General features: G+C 45.2%; 1 pseudogene; it reads right to left on the bottom strand.

Annotated features, from left to right (window-relative positions):
- Nucleotides 1–1,578: 1,578 nt before the first annotated feature.
- On the bottom strand, nucleotides 1,579–1,683 carry LOC115070878 (annotated as a pseudogene).
- Nucleotides 1,684–5,722: the final 4,039 nt, after the last annotated feature.

A 5,722-nucleotide genomic window follows, 5' to 3' on the forward strand; every position in this document is an offset into this window, starting at 1 on the left:
CACCCTGAGTTACTTTTTGAAGGTTTGTCTTATTAATGGATGACACAGAGGCGGACCGAGAAAGGGGCTTAATGAAATCCTCAGCTAGGGAAATAATTTTACTTTTGTTTTCAGGAGAGTCTTTGAGAAGATCTCGGACTAATGTCCAATAGCTGAAAGTCTGAATGGGAACTGCCTCAGAGCCTTTATCCTTTAATAGTTCATTTAAACACTGTCCCACTCGGTCCCGTTTTTTAGGGTTGATTTCAGGACCATCTATAACAAACCAAGGACACTGGTCACTCACAAACACGAAAAAATTTACAAGATCTTTTTTCTTAACTCGGACTCCTCTTTCTCTGAGGGAGGCCTTCAAGTCTCTAATAAAAATAGCCTCCTTAGACAGTTGCTGGCCCATTTTTTGAGACAGAGACAACTTACCTCAGATCAGCAGCTCCTCAGGAGCGGTGAGAGTGCAGATCAAATGAGGCGGCGATCCGGCGCAGTTACTTTCACTTTGTCGAAGGCCATCCTCAAATGCGTACCCGGGTCTATCTTCAACCATCTCTGTCTGGCGAGGGTCCGTACCTCGAGCCCCATGTTTAGTGCCACTTGCCCCCACCTGCAGGGACCCTGTACAGGTAAGGCTCGAGGGAGACCGCTCCCTGAAAGGAAAAACGGGCAAGAAAGAAGAGACGGAGCCCAAGCAAGTCCACTTGTCAAGGGTCATTTTACGTACTGCAAGCCTTTTTTATATACAGTTTGTATTCAGAGGGGGTTGAAGAAGTTGGTCAAAGGTTACAGCATTTTTATGGGTATGGGAGGGGGACTGAGCAATTCAGCAACGTGACTGAACGCCAGATGTTCCAAGAGATTACTGTATGACTCTTTTTTCCGAGAACTGTTTGCAAGAGGAAGAGAAAGATAACCTTGCCATAAATTCTTTCCCAAGGTTACTTGTGCAAGCAGAATGTCCTGCTTAAGTCAACTGTTTGTAGAGCTATATTATATTTTTTGGTAATGAATGTTGTTTCTCCAGCTCCCGACAGATTGCCCCCGAGTGAGGAGTTGGGCAACCCACTCTGCCCTGCCAGTGCAGGTGGGCGGCCAGGCCAGCATAGCTCCTCCATCTTGGCTCCATAGTTATTTTCTTTCTCACTCGCCAAGTCCTGAGTTCAGAATTTTGTGATTCTGTAAATATTTTGTGTGGTAAGGTTCCTCACACGGTCCATGGCACACACTCAGTGTCTTGGAGAGAGTCAGCATCCCTGGGCCATGAGGCCAACTACCCGGGAGCACGTCATTCCAGCTTTTCTCTCAACACCATCACTTTGAGCTGTCTTGTCATGTTCCTTCTTGAATGTATCAAAACTCATACTGAACAATGAGCTCTTGAATGTATCAAAACTCATACTGAACAATGAGCTCTTGAATGTATCAAAACTCATACTGAACAATGAGCTCTTGAATGTATCAAAACTCATACTGAACAATGAGCTCTTGAATGTATCAAAACTCATACTGAACAATGAGCTCTTGAATGTATCAAAACTCATACTGAACAATGAGCTCTTGAATGTATCAAAACTCATACTGAACAATGAGCTCTTGAATGTATCAAAACTCATACTGAACAATGAGTTCTGGGTTGCAAAAGAGGATTTATATTTGTATCTGTTATTCATGCCTTTTAACACACATAAAGTGCTATCCTTTTCATTTTTTCTAGCCTGTGTTGTGGAAGGAAATTGCTAATTGGACAATTTAGAATTCTGTCTGGCCTTGAAGTCTAGGTATTGAAGATTATTATTATTATTATTATTGGTCTTTTTGAAAACAGGGTCTCCCTGTAGCCACAGCTAGCCTGGATTCACTATGGAGACCAGACTGGCCTTGAACTCAAAGAGAGGCTGCCTCTGCCTCCCAAGTGCTGGGACAAAAGGCATATGCCACCATGCCTGGATTTAAATATTTTATTATTTTTTTGTGTATGTATGTATTGCCTGCATGTATGTAAGTGCACCTGTGTTGTGCAATGCCTGCAGAGGACAGAAGAGGATCCCCTGGAGTTGCAGTTATGGACAGTTGCTAGTTGTCATATGGGTGCTGGGATTCGAACCTGGATCTTCTGCAAGAACTGCTAGTGTTCTTAACTGCTGAGCTATCTCTCCAGCCCCACTATTATTTTTTATGTGTATGAGTGTATTGCCTGCATGTGTGTGAGGGCACCCATAGCATGCAATGCCCTCACAGGTCAGAAGAGGGGTGTTGGATCCCCTGGAACTGGAGTTATTAGCCAGCATATGGGTGCTGGGACTTGAACCTGGGTCTTCTGCAAGAACAGCCAGAGCTCTGAACCACTGAGGCGTCTCTCCAGCCCAGGTATTGAAGATTTTTTTTTTTTTTGACTTTTTGAGACAGAGTCTCCTTGTAGCCCCAGCTGGCCTGGAACTCAGTAAGTACACCAGGATGGCCTTGAAATCACAGCGATCCATCTGCCTCTGCCTCCTGAGTGCTGGGACTAAAGGCGTGCGCCACCATGCCGGCTGAGGACTTTTTAAAAAGTGGTCTCTACCAACTGTTCCTATGATTCTACCTGTTTTTCCTGATTTTTTTTTTTTTTTCTTTTTGGTCTTTTTTGAAACAGAGTCTCCCTGTAGCCCCAGCTGGCCTGGACTCACTATGTAGACCAGGCTGGCCTTGAACTCACAGATCTGCCTGCCTCTGCCTCCCAAGTACTAGGATTAAAGGCATGGGCCACCATGCCTGGCTTTTCCGGATTTTTAACCCAACAGAATGTACAAATACAGGAAAGCTCGCTGTCCTTCCAAACACCCTTCACCAGACCTCCAAAGTGAGGGGCCCCTCTGCAAGGCTCCTCTGTGATATGGCCCTGGGAGGAGTTATTTTTCAGGAAGTCCTAGCGGGGTTAGGAAGTCTCAGAAGCTAGTTCTTGCAGGATGACTGCACAGCAGCAGCTGCCTAGTTCTGGCTCAACTTCCTCAGCACTGGGGCTGACAGGTGGAGCTCTAGACCCTGAGGGACTTAATTTTCCATTTCCTAGCCCTGCCTCTCCCAGCCTCAGATCTGCTGGATTAGAGAACAGTAACAGGGGTGCTTAGATATGAAATCATGCATGTGAGGCACTGGGCACCCTGCCCAGACTCTGTGGTAAGGATCACATATAGGCTACACTCCCAACACCTTCAAAGCTTCTTAGCTCCATAATTCTGGGCTGTTAGAAGAACACCAAGTGTACTGCCATGGTTTGTGCTGCTCCTCCCTGGTGAGCACCACCTCTCCCAGCACACTGCTTGACTATTTGGGTCATGTACAGCACTGCTCTTTCTGGGAGGAACTGAGTTGAGCAGTTGACTCCAAGGTGGGGTATAGATGCTCATTCATTAGGGAGAAAGAAAATCTCAAAATAGGCACACAGATGGACTGGAGATGTGGCTCAGTTGGTAGAGTGCTTGCTTACTCCTGGGTTCAGTCCCCAACACTGCATAAACCGGTGTAGTGCCACATGTCTGTAAGCACAGCACTTCGGAGGATGAGGAGTTCAAGATTATCCGTGCTACATTGGGAGTCTGAGGCCAGCCAGGGATAGATGAGACCCTGTTTCAAAAAACAAAGACAAGACAAAACAAGAAACAGGCACAGAGAATTGCCAGGCTAGTACAGGGGAAGCAGAGGCAAACTCACCCATCTTTAGAACCCACCCTCGGTTCTAGTACACACCTTTGCAACAGAAATGACGGAGGCTCACATAACTTTAAGGATTCCTTCTTGAATGCTCTTAGACAAGCACAAACATGAAGGTTGAATACCAGTCTCTGAGTGAAGAGGAAAATAAGCCATTTACTGTTGCTCCTTGTGTACCTGAGATTGGTGCCTTACGGCTGATTCTTGTACATTGCTAGGCTGTAGGACAGCTAGAAGTCACTCTGTAATCTCTGTAATGACTTTCTTAGTGATGACTTAACTCTACTGATAGAGCAGCTAAAACTAAAATGAAGAACATAAAGGGGTCAATAAATTTCACGGTGATCTTGTGAACCGTCTGTTAATCATTGTATTGGAGCAAGCAGTAAATTATATAGCTAAGGGTGTCATAGCCCATTAATATCTACTTTTGTAAATACACTGACAGTTTGACCACAAAAGAAATTTCATAATGGCTTGCATACATGTAGACATTTGTGTTGAATGTCACGTAGGCTACAGTCTGAACCCACCAATGCTGACATAAAAAGCCCTATAGCCGGGTGTTGTGGCACATGCTTTAATCCCAGCACTTGGAAGGCAGAGACAGGGGTATCTCAGTGAGTTCAAGGTCAGCCTGGTCTACATAGTGAGTTCCAGGACAGCTGGGGCTAGAGGTAGACCCTGTCTCAAAAAGAACAACAACAACAATAAAACCCCAAAACAAATAAAAAGCCCTATGAAAGCTTATGGACAGACCGGGCATGGTGGCACACACCTTTAATCCCAGCACTTGGGAGGCAGAGGCAGGTGGGTCTTTGTGAGTTTGAGGCCAGCCTGGTTTACATAGTGAGTTCCAGGACAGCTGGGGCTACAGGGAGACCCTGCCTCAAAAAGACCAAAAAAAAAAAAAGCTTATGGATCTCTAATGTTTTAAAATTTTTTTATGTATATGTTTGAGGCCAGCCTGGTTTACATAGTGAGTTCCAGGACAGCTGGGGCTACAGGGAGACCCTGTCTCAAAAAGACCAAAAAATAAAAGCTTATGGATCTTTAATGTTTTAAAATTTTTTTATGTATATGTGTGTACTGCCTGCATGCAGGTAAGTGCACCTGTGTGGTGCAATGCCCACAGAGGACAGAAGAGGCTGTCGGATCCCCTGGAACTGGAGCCACGGATAGCTGTTAGGTGCCATGTGGGTGCTGGGCTTCGAATCTAGGTTCCTGTGCCCGCCTCTTCAGGGCTTAGTAGGCGCTCTACTATATTCTCAGATATTGAGTATAAGTGCCTCAAGTTTAAACCTCTTAAAGAATTAAATAATACAGTTAAGAACTATGGCCCCAACGCCCCATTTACTGTATCCATGCTTGAGTCACTGTCTAGTGGCGGGTACTTTACACCAGGAGAATGGCTTCGGGTGGCTCAGATGGTCCTCTCTTGTGGACAATTCTTATCCTGGAAAGCTGACTACCTTGATCGCTGTCAGACTATAGCCAGCAGAAACCAGCGGGACCCTCGGGCCCCTGAAGCCACCTGGACTTTTGATAAGCTTGCTGGACAAGGAAAATATATCACCAAGGACTGACAGCTTAAATTACCCACAGGGGTTTTAGCGCAGACCAAGGAGGCTGCACTGGGGGTGTGGAGAAACATCCCAGCAAAAGGCAGCCTCATGACACCCCTAACTAAAATAGTTCAAGGCTCTCAAGAACCCTTTAGTGAGTTTGTGGGCAGGTTACAAGAGGTAGCTGAAAGAGTTTTGGGTCCTGAAGATGACAATGACAAGTTCATTAAACAACCTGCTTGTGAAAATGCTAATTCTGCTTACAAATCTGTCCTTAAGGGACAAGCCAAAAATAAGTCCTTGAATGAATTAATCAGACTTTGTGCTGACATAGACTCTTTTTCTCATAAGATTACTCAAGGCATAAATTTGGCAATTGGTGCTGCTCTTCAGACAACTAGAGGGCCCACCCTCCCTAAAAAATGTTTTAAGTGCGGACAACCTGGGCATTTTGCAAAAAATTGTACTGAAAC

Source organism: Nannospalax galili, unplaced genomic scaffold (assembly GCF_000622305.1).
Source record: "Nannospalax galili isolate Female #2095 unplaced genomic scaffold, S.galili_v1.0 scaffold136, whole genome shotgun sequence".
NCBI classification, from domain to species: domain Eukaryota; kingdom Metazoa; phylum Chordata; class Mammalia; order Rodentia; family Spalacidae; genus Nannospalax; species Nannospalax galili.